Here is a 14,213-nt window from a genome sequence, read left to right on the forward strand (position 1 = left end):
TCCTTCCGTACCCCATCTAATGGACAGACAGAACTTTTTCATCCCCTGGGACAACATCCAAAGAGTCTGTCTTCAGTTGGAGAAACAGCACAAATCAGAGACAGAGTAAACAATGGGCTGGAGGAAAAGAGGAGTGGAGGGCGGAGGACAGAGAAAGGTGCAAACGGACAAGTGCTGGACGTAACACGGTCACTTGGACGTAAGTTCAGGCCAAGTCTAAGGGTCCCTTTTTTAGTACCAGTGAGACAAAAAATAAATAAATAAAAATAAAAACTCACCTAAAATGCTGCTTGCTTGCTTTTTGGGAGCGGGGACGGGGGGGAGGGGCGTTCCTGCTGCTTTGCAAACACCAGCTAATGAATCTGTCCGTCTGCCCAGGACAGCCGTCCAGAGGGAGGTAAATAGTCACAGGCTCTCAGGCCCTATCTGCTAAGTAAACCAGAACCACAATGGGCGAGAAGTTAAGTAGCTCGTGCGGTAAGAGGCTGCATAAAGTTAATTAATTGCATCGCGTCTGTAGCTGATAAAGCTGGTCTAAAGGGTGGCGAGTTTCAGGTCGTGCAGCTTTGGGTGGAAGTTGAAAATTAAAATAGTTGCTCCTCCAAGAGATTTGTGACTTCAGGATCAAACCTTATTAACACTAGGGCTTCACATGACAGGGCGGGGATGAGGAGGAGGAAGCGTGGCCGGTTCAAGTCAGGAGCCCACGCAGTCCTTAACCTGGATTCTTAATTCAAAGGACACGAAGACACATTACATTTACCAGTTCGATGTGGTGACCAACATCCAAGAAGATCCATTTGTCTCATCCAGCCGTGACCTCTCCCCATCATATCTCCATTCCCTTTGTCTTGCATGCTATTAATTCTATAAACTTTATATGATAAAACATTTTGCCTGTATGTACGAAGCCTAGCCCACCCACGTGCCACGCGGCCTCGATGACCATCAACTCAAGGTGAATCTTGTTTCATCTAAACCAGCGGTTCTCAGACTTGAGTTTGAATCAGAATCACCTGGGCAGGAGGCGGGGGCGGGGGGGNCAGATTCACTAGGTCTGAAGGGGGACCTGGGAGTTTACATTTGCCCAGTGCTGCTGGTCAGGGGATCACATTCTGAGAACTCCCTCGCGTTTTTTATGATTATTAAAACCGATGTCATGTAGCATGTCACTTCACTTGAAATATTCAGTGCTCTAAAAAAGAAGGCCATTATCACACCTGAAAAATAAGGATAATTCATGAATACCATCAAATATCTAGTAAGGGCTCAAATTTCCATACGCCTCATAACTGTCATCATTTTTTACAGTTTATTTTAATCAGAATCCAAATAAGGTACATATTATGGTTGTGTGATGTGTCTTTACGTCTTTTCATCTTTAACCATTAATCCTCCTGAACTCTTTTACTTCCTTGCAATTAACTTGTTGCAGAATGTTTATGACTTTTTAAGAGGTCGAAGAGCAGAGTGGTGAGCTTCCTGGGGTCCAGCTGTGTGCTTGTGACCTTGCTGGGTTAGTCACCCTCTCTTAACACAGGGCTACTGGTAAATGTTTAACAGTTAGCTCTCAAGGGAGGAGGGGAAGCAGGGGAAATACAAGCACTGATTTGTACACTTGCCAGTCTCTGCGGTGTCTGCACCCCTACCGTGGCCGATTCCAAGTTACCAGCATGCTGTTACAAAACAGAGCCTGGAGATGTGTGGGGTGGCACATGGTCGCACAGAATGTCCACTGTATCGACACAATAGACATGAACTCCAAGGCACAGACACTAATGAAACATACGAAAATAATTAGGACATGATGACTTTTAAGTACCTGTTACCTTTTTGTTTTTAATAAAATTCATGTGTTATAGGTTTATTTAATTTTTATTAATGGCCATGTTTAACCACTAGCTTGCCAAGTTCCTGCGAGTTTAACACAGCTGTCCCTCCGTCTCTCCGCCACGCATGGGAGGCATCAGAGCCTAATGCTCAGCGGCAAGGCTGAAGGCCACCAAGCACCGGGGAGCATCATGAGGACCCAGTGCGTGCACTCGGCCTAGCAGACATCAGATAGAGTTACTTGCTCCCCCACCCCCTCACCAAGTGGGCCAGGAGAGCAGCCGGTTGGGGCTCATGTCAGATCACTACATACAGGGGAGCCCTTTCCAGAGTTCTGGGGGAAGAAGCAGCCAGAAGGGTGAGCCGCAGAGGTGGCCCTCAGGCCTAGCTTGATCATCACGCAAATTCCAAGAGCCCAAAAGAAATGCAGTGTAGGCGAACTGGCTCAGGCCTGCGCTCCACCCCTCCACTTCACCAGGCCACTTAATCTGTTTGCTAAACCCAAGACCCTTCTTTTGAGGTAGATCAGGTTACTGGCAAGGTGATTATTGTTTCTAATGGTCTGCAAACAGGTTCTCAACTGTTAACTCCTCCAGCCTCTGGGGACACAGGGATAAGCCAGACTGCGCAGAGGCAGAANTAGGGGGGCGCCTGGGTGGCTCAGGTCATGATCTCTAGGTTTGTGAGTTCGAGCCCCACGTCAGGCTCTGTGCTGACAACTCGGAGCCTGGAACCTGGAGCCTGCTTCGGATTCTGTGTCTCCCTCCCTCTCTGCCCCTCCCCCACTTGCACTCTGTCTCTGTCTCAAAATAATGTTTAATGTTTAATAAACATTCAAAAGAAAAAAAAAACGAGGCTGGTTTTAGAAGGGTCCTGTGCTAGTGAACAAACTGAAGTTCACCTGCAGGCTGAGCACCCGGCACCTGCATTAGTTCCCGGCATAGCCTGTATCTCCATCCTGATTCCCTCCACTCCCAGGAGCACCCCCACCCCCGCCTGAGTGTGACTCAGGGGTGCTGGAGGATGCGTTGTCCACAGAATAAGTAAATAAAGGAGGCAAGGTCAAGTGATACTAAACCCTTCCTGCCTGTCACACTGAGTTCTCCGGGCCACTACTTCCCAGCAGTGTGAGCTTAGGCAAGTTATTTAACGTCTCTGAGCCTCAGTTTCCTCATCTATTCAATGGGAGTAACAATGATTTCCACTTGCGGGGTTGTGGGACAAATTATAGGTAAAGCGTGTAGAATACTTAGCAAAGGATCTGGCACATAATAAGTACATAAGAAAGACTAGCTGTTATTATTACCGTAATGCATGTGGATACTGTCTTCGTTAATACAAATCTATTAATAGCTTTTCCTTTCCATGTATTTTCTCATTCAGTAAATATTAAAAGTGTCATAGGGCATGTCTTTGGGGCGGTTACACTTTAATTTTTTTCAGTGTTTATTTTTGAGAGACAGACAGAGTGCAAGCGGGGAAGGAGCAGAGGGAGGGAGACACAGAATCCAAAGCAGGCTCCAGGCTCCGAGCTGTCAGCACAGAGCCCAGTGAGGGGCTCCAATCAATGAACCATGAGATCATGACCTGAGCCAAAGTCGGATGCTCAGCAGACGGAGCCGCCCAGGCGCCCCAGGACGACTACACTTTAAGAAGGGTCCTCACTCTCCAGAAAGCACTCATCTAGACTATGGGAGAGCAGCACTTTCTCCATGCACCTCAGGGGGGCTCAAGCCCGTGACAGATAACAGTGCTGTGCACGGTTGAAATGGCAAAAAGGCAACAGGGATTAAAGAGCATCCCCGGAGATGACAAGCAGAGAGGGAAGCGAGCATGGGGCATGGGAAGCCTGGGGCAAGCAGAGGGAGAGTGTGGCCCCCTTAAGACAGAAACCGTTTAGAAAAATATGATGTCAGCAAGACATTCTTCTACCCTGCTGTGGTACCCACAAACTGTTTCTAAGCATGCTGAGGTGGAAGGGTAGTGAATCTTTAACATGAAAATGGGAAATTGTTGACACTCAATAACGCAGTTTCTACCCTGTTGCCCGAAGCCTTTCCTTCAGCTGGAGGTGTAGTCATGGAGCAGATTAGGGCACAGTGGGCCGGCTGAGCCCACTTATGTGCAAGTATGTGCCCAGAAAGAGCCCCTGGAAGGTCACTGCGTGAAGTCATGAAGAGCAGTTAGCTCAGAAGTGTGAAATCTGGATGTAGGAAAATGGCTTTTTCTTACTTCCTTACTTCTTTATAAAGTGCAATGATCACATACCACTTCTTTCCCTGTTTTTGAAATTCAGATATAACTTGCCATTCTGAAGTGCACAGATCTTAAGTGTACTGATGGGTCAGTTCTGGCAAATTTACATACCCATGTAGTCCCCACCCCCGCCAAGATCTAGAATATTCTCCTTATCCCCAAAAGTTCCCCCATGTCCCTTCCCCAGTTAATCTCCTCCTCTGGTCCCTATGTTACCAGCCCCTGCAAGCAAACACTGGTCTGATTTCTAGTTCAGCCTGTTCTAGCACTTCATATAAGCTGAATCATACAGTAGATACATGTATCTGGCTTCTTTCGTTCATCACAACATTTGTGAGACACATCTATGTTGTCACATTCATCGGCACTTTGCTCCTTTATACTGACGACCAATATTCCATCCCATGGACCTAGGTCAGTTTTTGTTGTCGTCTGTCAATGGTCACCTGCTTTCAGTCTTTGTTTATTAGGAGTAAAGATGCAGAAAAATTCACATCCAAGCCTTTAGGAGGACACAAGTGTTCTCTCCCATAGGCAAATATCTGGGAGCAGGGCCACTGGATTAAAGTTGGCTGCTTTACACATTCTTACTGAGGACCTCGTGATCAGGATGAAATGGAGCCAGAGAAGTGGTGGTGGGGTTGGGGAAGGGAGAAGAATGCTGGAGTGAGGAGTCCAGGGCATTCTAGGGCAGAAGATGCTGTGGACTGTGATTTGGAAGACCTCAGCCTCAAACCGGCCCTTCGTCTTTGGCAAATCGCCCCTTGGGGGCCCAGTTTCCTCATCTAGAAAAGAACAGCCATCACGTTAAGGAGACAGAAGGTGCGAGCAAGACGGTTTCAGGTAGACCCACCAAGAACGTGGGTGGGTCACTATCAGACTCCTGCCCTGACTTTACAGTGGGAAAGCATGGCCTGCATCCCTGTCGCTGGGCACAAGTGAGGAAACGGTCATGTTCATCTTGGCTTCCTAGAAAGCTAGGGAAGAACGAATGGGTGACTAGCTTCAGAAAATCAGTTCTGCATGGTCTCCAGCTCAGAGCTTCCCAGGGCCAGTTTCTTGTCTTCTGCACCTCTTCCTCTGTAGTCCAGCAGAGCAGGGGGTAAGCTTACCAGATTCGTAAGCTGGCAGTTCATCAACTGTCCGGTGGGAGACGGGGAGCCACGTGAAGGACTGGGGACAGTACAGGGACGCCCTTCAGAGTCTGTAGAGAGGAGTTCATGGGCGAGACCTCAGCTATTGGTCCCGGNCCTGGGCGACCCTATCACCACCAGCCCTGCTGTTCTGTGATCCATTGGAGTCGCAGGGAGCTGTGTTTTCACTCCACGTCTCTCCCAATTCCCTGCGCATAGTGAGAGCCCATTGAACAAATGAGCGCACCATCCTTCTTGTGGCTTCACGGTGGGAAGAGGCTGAGGCAACACTTGTAAGGCCGCACAGAATGGCTGCGTTGCCCGAGTGACCTAATGCTGGGATCATTATTTCCAGAGCGTTACATTTTCCCACTGCCAAGTCCAAGTTGAGTCTCAGAATTCTCAATCCCTCGCATGAAACTTTCCCCTTTGTTTATAGGCAGGAATATTTCCCGTGTTCCTGCCTCTGGCAAGGTTTTAAACATCGTCAGGATGTTTAAAAAGTACACCGCTCAAAGTAGAGCCTCGGGGAGGGGGGAGAAAGAAAGGATAATGTGAGCCTTATTTCAGATTTCTCCCCCCTCCTGGCCAGTGCCATGGCTGTGGCTCTGATTACAATAATTTTGCCTGGATCTATTAGGTCTTGTTTTATCAAAATGACTTACTCTTGTTTTTCTTTCCTTGCTCCTGAAGCCACGGCCTTGGGAGGGAGACAGTCTGGCAGCCGTGAGAAGCGGGAGGAGCAGGAGGGGAGCGGGGTCCCCGGGCTGTAGAGCCGCTGCCTGTCCTGTGGACACGCCTGCACCGCGCCCTGATTATCGAGCCCCGAGAGCGGCCTCGCCATGGACTTGTACTTCGCTTTACAAAATAAAACTCAACACAACGTGTAAAGTGAGCCGAGGCTCCTCAGGCTCTAGTGCTGGCACAGCACCAGCTGACTGGGAGCTGGGCCCTTCAGGGAGCTTCCGTTCCAGAAACTCCAGTAAAAGAGTGAGATAACAAAGACAAAGGGTATCCTTAGAGGTTACCTTGCTGAGCACCAAGGTTTCGGGATGAGAAGAAAAGCAATTCAAGGAACTGCCATCAGCTACCTTCGGTATCTCCCCGCTTGTCTCTCACTTTCCTTCTTCCCGGGGTCCCAGCCAAACAGAACAGTCCCTCAGCCACCCCCCTCCACCCCCCACCCCNAATGCTCTTCCCTCATCCCCGCTGGGTCAACGTGTCTTTCCCAGGCTGCAAGATGAATAGGGTGGGGGCCCCAGGTGAAGCAGCATGGGGTGGGACAATGGCCCCATGCACCCCTGGCCATATGTGCATTTGGGTGAATCACTGGACCTTCTTCTCCTTGTGTGTCAAATGGGCCAGTGTTACCTTCCTTGGAGGATTCTTGTGAAGACTAAATTAGAGAGTATGTCTTTAGCACAGTGCTAGAACATAATGGGTGCTCAAACAAATATGGGAGTGAATAACAATAGAGAACCAGCCATGCATGTTCAGGGAGTGTCAGATACAATCAGAAAGGGACCCAAGATCCTGAGCTCCGGCTGCTTGGAACCCTATCTTCGCCGTCACAGTGCCTGGCATACGGTCGGCATGTGACCAACACTCACCCAGTGAGTTATTCCATATGGGAAGCCATGGATGGCAAACTAAAAAGTCTAGTGTTTGTTTTGTCTTTTTATTCAACGAACATGCATTAAGTGCTATGTGTCAGACACTATGGCGGCCTCTGGGGAGACAAAGAACCCGGGGCCCGTCCTCCAGATGGCTACAGAAGTCAGGATTTAGGATGGATTTGGGGATGGGGGTGGGGAGGAGGGTTGGATGACCAGAACAAGGGAGGCTGGGGTAGGGTAGGGGCAAGCCAGCGCAGAGAAGCTAGCATGGCCAGGCAGAGCGGAGTGTGGCCAGAGGGCTGGTTTGGGAGACTGGCCAGAGGGAATTCTCAGCAGGAAGAGGGACAAGGAAGATCTCAAGATAAATACAGGTTTTCATAGTCAGAATTTCTATCCCTGCACTTGGCCAGTGGAGAGTGGAATCATTTTCCACGTGATACCAGATTGTTCAGCCTCGTCTCATTTCAGAAGGGGAGTGGGTTTGGCATGAGAGATTTCCACAGAGGAGACTCCAGAATCCCAGGAATTTGTCTGATTGCTGAAAGCAGGGGTTTTCCCTACACCCCTGGAAGGAGGTAGCAGCTTTAACCACCTCCCGCTCTCTACCCCCGCCCTTACCTGGAAACTCTGTCCCGTCCACAGCAGCGGATGTGGTGCTCATGCTGGCCTCCAAATGTAGGGAACAATTTCCCAGTGAAACCCGCAATACCAGAGCCCAAGGCCCGAGGCTCAGAGACTTGCTAAGAGGAAAGGAACTGGGCTAAGCTCAGAGGAGCCTAACTGAACATTAAGCAGACGTCTTTCATTATACCAGCTCACGGTATTTCCATTCGACTCCTTAATGTGCAATTAACTGTTCCCACTTTATGGCATCTTATTTCTCTCCCTCCGCTCTCTTGCTCCCATGGTGTGAGATTTTAATTTATCCATTCATTTAACAATTATCCATCGAGTGCCAACATGCCAGAGATACAAAGAAAAACAAGACAGAACTCCAACGTTCCACCTTGGCAACAGTTATCGAAAGTTAAATGTCATCACAGTCTTTGATTCAGTAGGTTCAACTCCCAAGAATTACTTCTAAAGATACCTCCCACAGGTGCCAACACTATTACATGAAAGGACAATCCTTGAACTATTTTAAATACCAACTTGAAATTAGGAACAATACGAATGTTTACCAATAGGGAACTGATAAAGTTGATTATGATAAATTTAAACAACAGGATACTATAAAGGTCAAAAAAAGCTGATCTTTTATGATAATGTGCGCCTACATGCTGATTTCATTTTATTTTTTATTGAAGTGTATTTGGCACCATATTATATTAGTTTCAGGTGTACAACATAGTGATTCAACACTTACGTGCACCGTGAGGTGATCACCACTGATAAATCTAGCTGCCGTCCATCACCAGAGAAAGTTGTTGCATATTAATAACTATATTCCCTATGCTGTATATTGTATCACTATGTCTTCTTTATTTTATAACTAGAAGTTCGTACCTTTTAAGCCCTTTCCTTTCTTTCACTACCACCCCACCTGCAGCCCCTAGTCAACCACCAAATTGTTCTTTGTATCTATGAGTCTATTTGCTTGTTTTGTTTTTTAGAGTCCACATAAAAGTGAAATCACACAGTACTTGTCTTTCTCTGAGATATTGAACTTGAAGTGTTATATCCTTCAAGTCCATCCATGTTGTCACAAATGGCAAGATTTCATTCTTTTCTGTGGCCGAGAAATATATATATTGCATATACATAGCACATCTTCTTTCCCTGCATCGCTGATAGACACTTAGGCTGCTTTCATAGCCTGGCTATTGTAAATAATGCTTCAGTGAACATAGGCCTGCACATATCTTTTCAAATTAGTGTTTTCATTTTCTTTTTTAATAAATACCCAGAAGTGAAATTGCTGGATCTTATGATCATTCTATAAAAAAGACTGATCTTTATGGAAGATCATCAGGAAAGATTATTCAGTGAAAAAAAGCATCTATTTTACTAACTTTATTTTTTTTATTTATGCAATTATATACATACAAGCTCTATTTAGATTCTACAGCTGAGCTGTCCAACATGGTAGCCATGAAAGTTGAAATGTGGCGAGCTAGAATTGAGATGTGTTATAAGTACAAAATTCACAGCAAATTTCAGAGCCTTAGTATGAAAACAGGAATGTAAAGTATTTCAAGTATCATTTGTTTTGATTACATGTTGAAATGATAATATTTTGAATATAGTGGGTTAAATAAAACATACTATTGAAATGGATTTTACTTTTTTGAATACTGCTTTTTAGTATGTTTACAAGAAGATGTATAATTATGTATGTGGTTCATACTGTATTTCTGTTAGACAGCAAGCACCATTCTAGCTCAGGAGCCAGCAAACGATTGTCGCGGGGCCAACTCGGGCTGGAGCCCACTTTTATAAATTACGTGTTATTGGAATACAGCCACGCCCATTTTTTAGGTACTATCTGTGGCTATGTCCCGGCTATAAGGATAAAGCTGAGTAGCTGTGACAGAGACCGTATGGCCACCAAGCCAAAAGTATTTACTATCTGGCCCTTTACAGAAATGGGGCCTCAGTGTTGCCCCAGCCCCCATTCTAGAGGAATCTATGGGAACCATAGTCTATAATGATTATCTTTAGGGTTGAGATGAAGTCAGATTTTTAGTTGCCTCCATGCCCCACCCCATAATAAGATATTATTTTTGTCTGCAGGGAAGAAAAACAAGTAAAAGAACTTTTAATTAAAAATCTGCCTTCAAGGAGTGCACATTCTAGTAGGGGGTCAAGCAGGTAAGTAACTAAAGAGTAGAGGACAAGTGCCGGGTCATTGTTAGATGTTTGAAATGCCAAGAGGAGAAGAAAAATAGCCAGTGATTGCTGACAGTTTAGAGATTGCCACGGTGTGTGAAGTAATGCTTTACATATCTTATTTTTTTTTACTCTTATTTTGTTTTATCACAACATCCTCATTTTAAATTTGAGGAAATTGAAGCCTAGGGATAAATAACTTGCTCAGTGAAACACAGCAGTCACTACTGGGGAGTTTCCCTGGAGAAGTGATCTATCAGATCAAGGAAGACTTTTACTAACTATAGCTCTCTCTGCCTCTGTCTCCCTAACTAGCAGTTTTGTCTGTTTTCCTATAATAGGCTTGAGCAGGTGGGGGCTATGCTTCTTCTCTGGGATGTTTTAAATGTCTTTAAGTATCTTTTCATTATAAGCGATGACCTGTTTGCAAATTACTAAAACTACTCAGAAGCAAAAAAGTGACTGCTACTCCGCACCCTCCCCTCACATCCCCTGTGCTCCCACTGGAGGGTGGCCTCCCAGACTTCATACTTAAAACATATACAGTGAGGGGCGCCTGGGTGACTCAGTCAGTTAAGAGTCTGACTTCAGCTTAGGTCGTGATCTCACAGTTTGTGAGGTTAAGCCCCATGTCGGGCTGTGTGCTGACAGCTCAGAGCCTAGAGCCTGCTTTGGATTCAGTGTCTCTCCCCCTCTCTGCCCCTCCCCCACTCATGCTCATTTACTCTCTCATAAATAAACAGTTAAAAAAAATAATAAAAAAAACATACACAGTGCTCTTAGCAGAAGCAGTGTGTGATGATACTGTCAGAAGACTGGCTTTTCTTACCTAACAATAACGCAGGGACTTGTTTACATGATAGCACTCATGATCTGCTTAATTTTTTTAATAGCTACATGTAATTTTAACAACCCTCTTTTTTTTTTTTTAATTTTTTAAATGTTTTATTTATTTCTAGGAGAGAGAGAGAGACAGCGTGAGCAGGGGAGGGTCACAGAGAGAGGGAGTCACAGACTGAAACAGGCTCCAGGCTCTGAGCTGGCAGTCAGCACAGAGCCCGATGCGGGGCTCGAACCCACGAACCGCGAGATCATGACCTGAGCGAAAGTCGGACGCTTAACCGACTAAGCCACCCAGGCGCCCCAACAACCCTCTTTTTAAATGGAAATGTCAGTGAAAGCTCTGATGGGACACTAGAAAAACTACCTTTTAAGAACTACTTTTACCCTTTAGTCTTGCTTTCAGGAAGTGGATTTACGTTTAGGGTTTCTCCCCGTGGCGAGCTAGGGGCAGCTCTGGCTGTGCTGGAAAGCAGGTTGCGCGTTACTTTCCAATCCCTAACAGTCGGCAGACAAACAGGCAGAGACGCAACTGAACACAACGTCTTTACCCCTCAGGTACTTACACAATCGGCTGCGTTATACACCTGTAAAACCCAAGATAATAACTGTCCCAGTAATTATGACTTGCCAGGGGAATGTCAAAGTCATGTCCAGGCAGGGTAGGTGGAGGAATAACATCTTAGTGTCTGCCTCTCTTTTTCTACTTTTCCAGCCACCAACCTACATTGGGCGTCTTTACCTCATCCCTGGACTCCTGTTGAGGTTTCCAGGCGTTTCCTAACCTCAGACATGCTCTGCTACAATCCACTTGGCATCAGGTGGCCAGATTACACTTCCCCAAACGTTGTTTGGTGCGTGTTGCCCCTGGCTCAAATACCTAAACAAGATTCCAGATCTTTATCTTGGCATCCAAGGTCCTCCTCAGTGTTGCTCCAACCCATCATTCTGGTCTTACCACCGAGTCACTCTCTAAACTCATCTTCCCATCTCTGCCAAAGAGGTCCTCTTTGCCCCCAATTTGCCTTGCTTATTCCAGACTCGGCCTCTGCTAAGAGAGTCTCTGCCTGGCTCCCACAGTCAGCTCCCACAATCCTCCTGTCCTTTTTTTGTCTGTTTTTTTGTTTTTGCTTTAATGTTTTTGTAATGTTTACTCATTTTTGAGAGAGAGAGGGAGACCGAGCATGAGCAGGGGAGGGGCAGAGAAAGAGGGAGACATGGAATTTGAAGCAGGCTCCAGGCTCTGAGCTTTTAGCACAGAGCCCAACACGGGGCTCGAACCCACAAACCGTGAGATCATGACCTGAGTCGAAGTCGGACGTTCAACTGACTGAGCCACCCAGGTGCCCGACAATCCTCTTGTAGTATCTAAACCCTTCTCTAACTCAAATGAAATTCTCCTGAAGACTTCTGAGCCCCTCAAGCACAAACTTCTTTCTCTGATCTTATTATGTTTTGATTGTTAGTTATCTCTTATATATAAAGATTGTGTACACCCCAAGTAGTCTGTATGAGATGAGAGGAACCTTCTCATATATCATTTTATATCTCCTGTACAATATGTCTGAGCACCTTCCATATAATACATGGTACGGATAAGTGTTGGTACAGATTCATTAAGAGGATTTAGGGGCACTTGTGTGGCTCAGTCGGTTAGGCGTCCAACTTTGGCTCAGTTCATGATCTCATGGTTCACGAGGTCGAGCCCCACGTCAGGCTCTGTGCTGACAGCTCAGAGCCTGGAGCCTGCTTCAGGTTCTGTGTCTCCCTCCCTCTCTGCCCCTCCCCAGCTCATGCTCTGTCTCTCTCTCCCTCAAAAATAAATTTTAAAAAATTAATAAAAAAGAGGATTTAGGTTATTTCTAATATTTACCTAGAAAAATGCTGTTTGAATAATTTTGTACATCTGTGAATATTTCTGTAGAGCAACCCCCTCCAGTGAGAACTGTTAGAACAAAAAGCACATCCATTTGTAGTTTTGAAATATATTTTCCCATTGTCCTCCTTGAAGAACTGTAACAATTCACACTCTTACCCATAAAGTCTGAGACATCCCCATCATATTTCATGTTTTTAAAGGAATCCGTTGAGCAAAAGAACCACACTTGATTAAACCATTCCTTTATTCTTGTACACTTAAGCTTTGTCCATACTCAATACAGAAATCTACTTTCATAGTCCTAGAAACTAAGAGAAATTGATCCTTTGACTTGTAAATCACACAGCTTCTCCATGGAACAATATCCAAGCACCCAACTATTTCATATACAGAGATGTACTCCTGAAACAGTGTGTAAAAGTAACATTTTTGTAAATAAAATCAAACAAACAACTGGAGGGATAGTTTGTTCAGCATAGTTTAGTAGAAACAACACAGTTAGAAGGTCAAAGGTGTAATTTTTCATCTTTTTCTTACAAGTTGTGTGACTTTGAACAAGCCGCTTAATCTCTCCGAGCTATAATTTTCCCCTCTGAAAAGGGATCTAGTATTACATGTTTTGATATGAATGGCAATGTTAAAAAAAAAAAATCCATCTAGCCTGAGCTGCGAACCAGCTCAGGAACTATGTCTTATTCACTGTTTCATCCCCAGTGTCCACAGAAGTTCCTGGAATATAACGTGTAATCAGTACGTAACAAATACATGACCAGTATTTCATCTACTTGTCCATAGGATAAATGCCTTGTCAAAGGTCAGATGATAAACGACCAAGAAAAGTTAAAGGTGGTCAGGGAAGGAGCTCACACACCACATCTACCTGCTTGTCTGGCTGACTACCTCCCCATTGGACCCAAGACTCCGTAATTGTCCCCAGTTTTGCTCTATTCCAACTGAAAAGCTGTCAGGAAAGCCCCTTCTCTAACCCATTTTCAGGGTCATTTCCCTCCCTTGTTTATGTATCCCACACTCTTAGGATCTCGTCTTTGGTCTCTGGGGAAATGAGACTTACTATCTGGGCCACAAGTCTACCTCCCAGCCTTAGATCAAACACATTCTTGGGGCATCTGGGTGGCTCAGTTGGTCAAGCGCCTGACTCTTGATTTCAGCTCAGCTCATGCTCTCATGGTTTGTGAGATGGAACCTTGAGTTGGGCTCTGTGTCAGGCCTCACCCTAGGCATGGAGACTACTTAAGGCTCTCTCTTTCCCTTTGCCCCTCCCCTGCTCGTGCTTGCTTCAGTGCACGTCCTCTCTCTCTCTCTCTCTGTCAAAAACAAAAAAAACAAAAAACAAACACCAAATATTCTCAAAAATCATCCAATTCACAACTTAATGGATCTCTCCCTTTTATTTGGGTGAAAGGTTTTATTTATACCAAATTAAAATACCCCCAGAACCTCTCTACCACCTTCCCCAACCCTTCCTTAACCCTCTACCAATGAAGTTCTAGGACCCATATTACTTTTCCAGCATCTTCTCAAGCTCTCATAGTTTTGCGTCTGCAAGCCAGCTCTGTAGTTTATGGTAAGACCCAGAGAAGTTAAACGATCTACCCAAGTTTATAGAGTAGAGTGGGGAAGGGAGTGGATTTTAACTCTGATCTTCCGGTTCTGCGTTCAATAGCCCTCCTCTCCCCTCCGCTCACTTCCCATGGCTTCGCATTTGCAAAGCGCTTTTGTTTCTCATATAATCATAATAGTCTCAGAGGGCATGGCCTCATCGCTATTGCTAGGTACCAACCATCTCAAAACTCAGAGGCTTAAAATAAC

This window comes from Crocuta crocuta, unplaced genomic scaffold (assembly GCF_008692635.1).
Source record: "Crocuta crocuta isolate KB4526 unplaced genomic scaffold, BGI_CrCroc_1.0 scaffold160, whole genome shotgun sequence".
Lineage (NCBI taxonomy): Eukaryota > Metazoa > Chordata > Mammalia > Carnivora > Hyaenidae > Crocuta > Crocuta crocuta.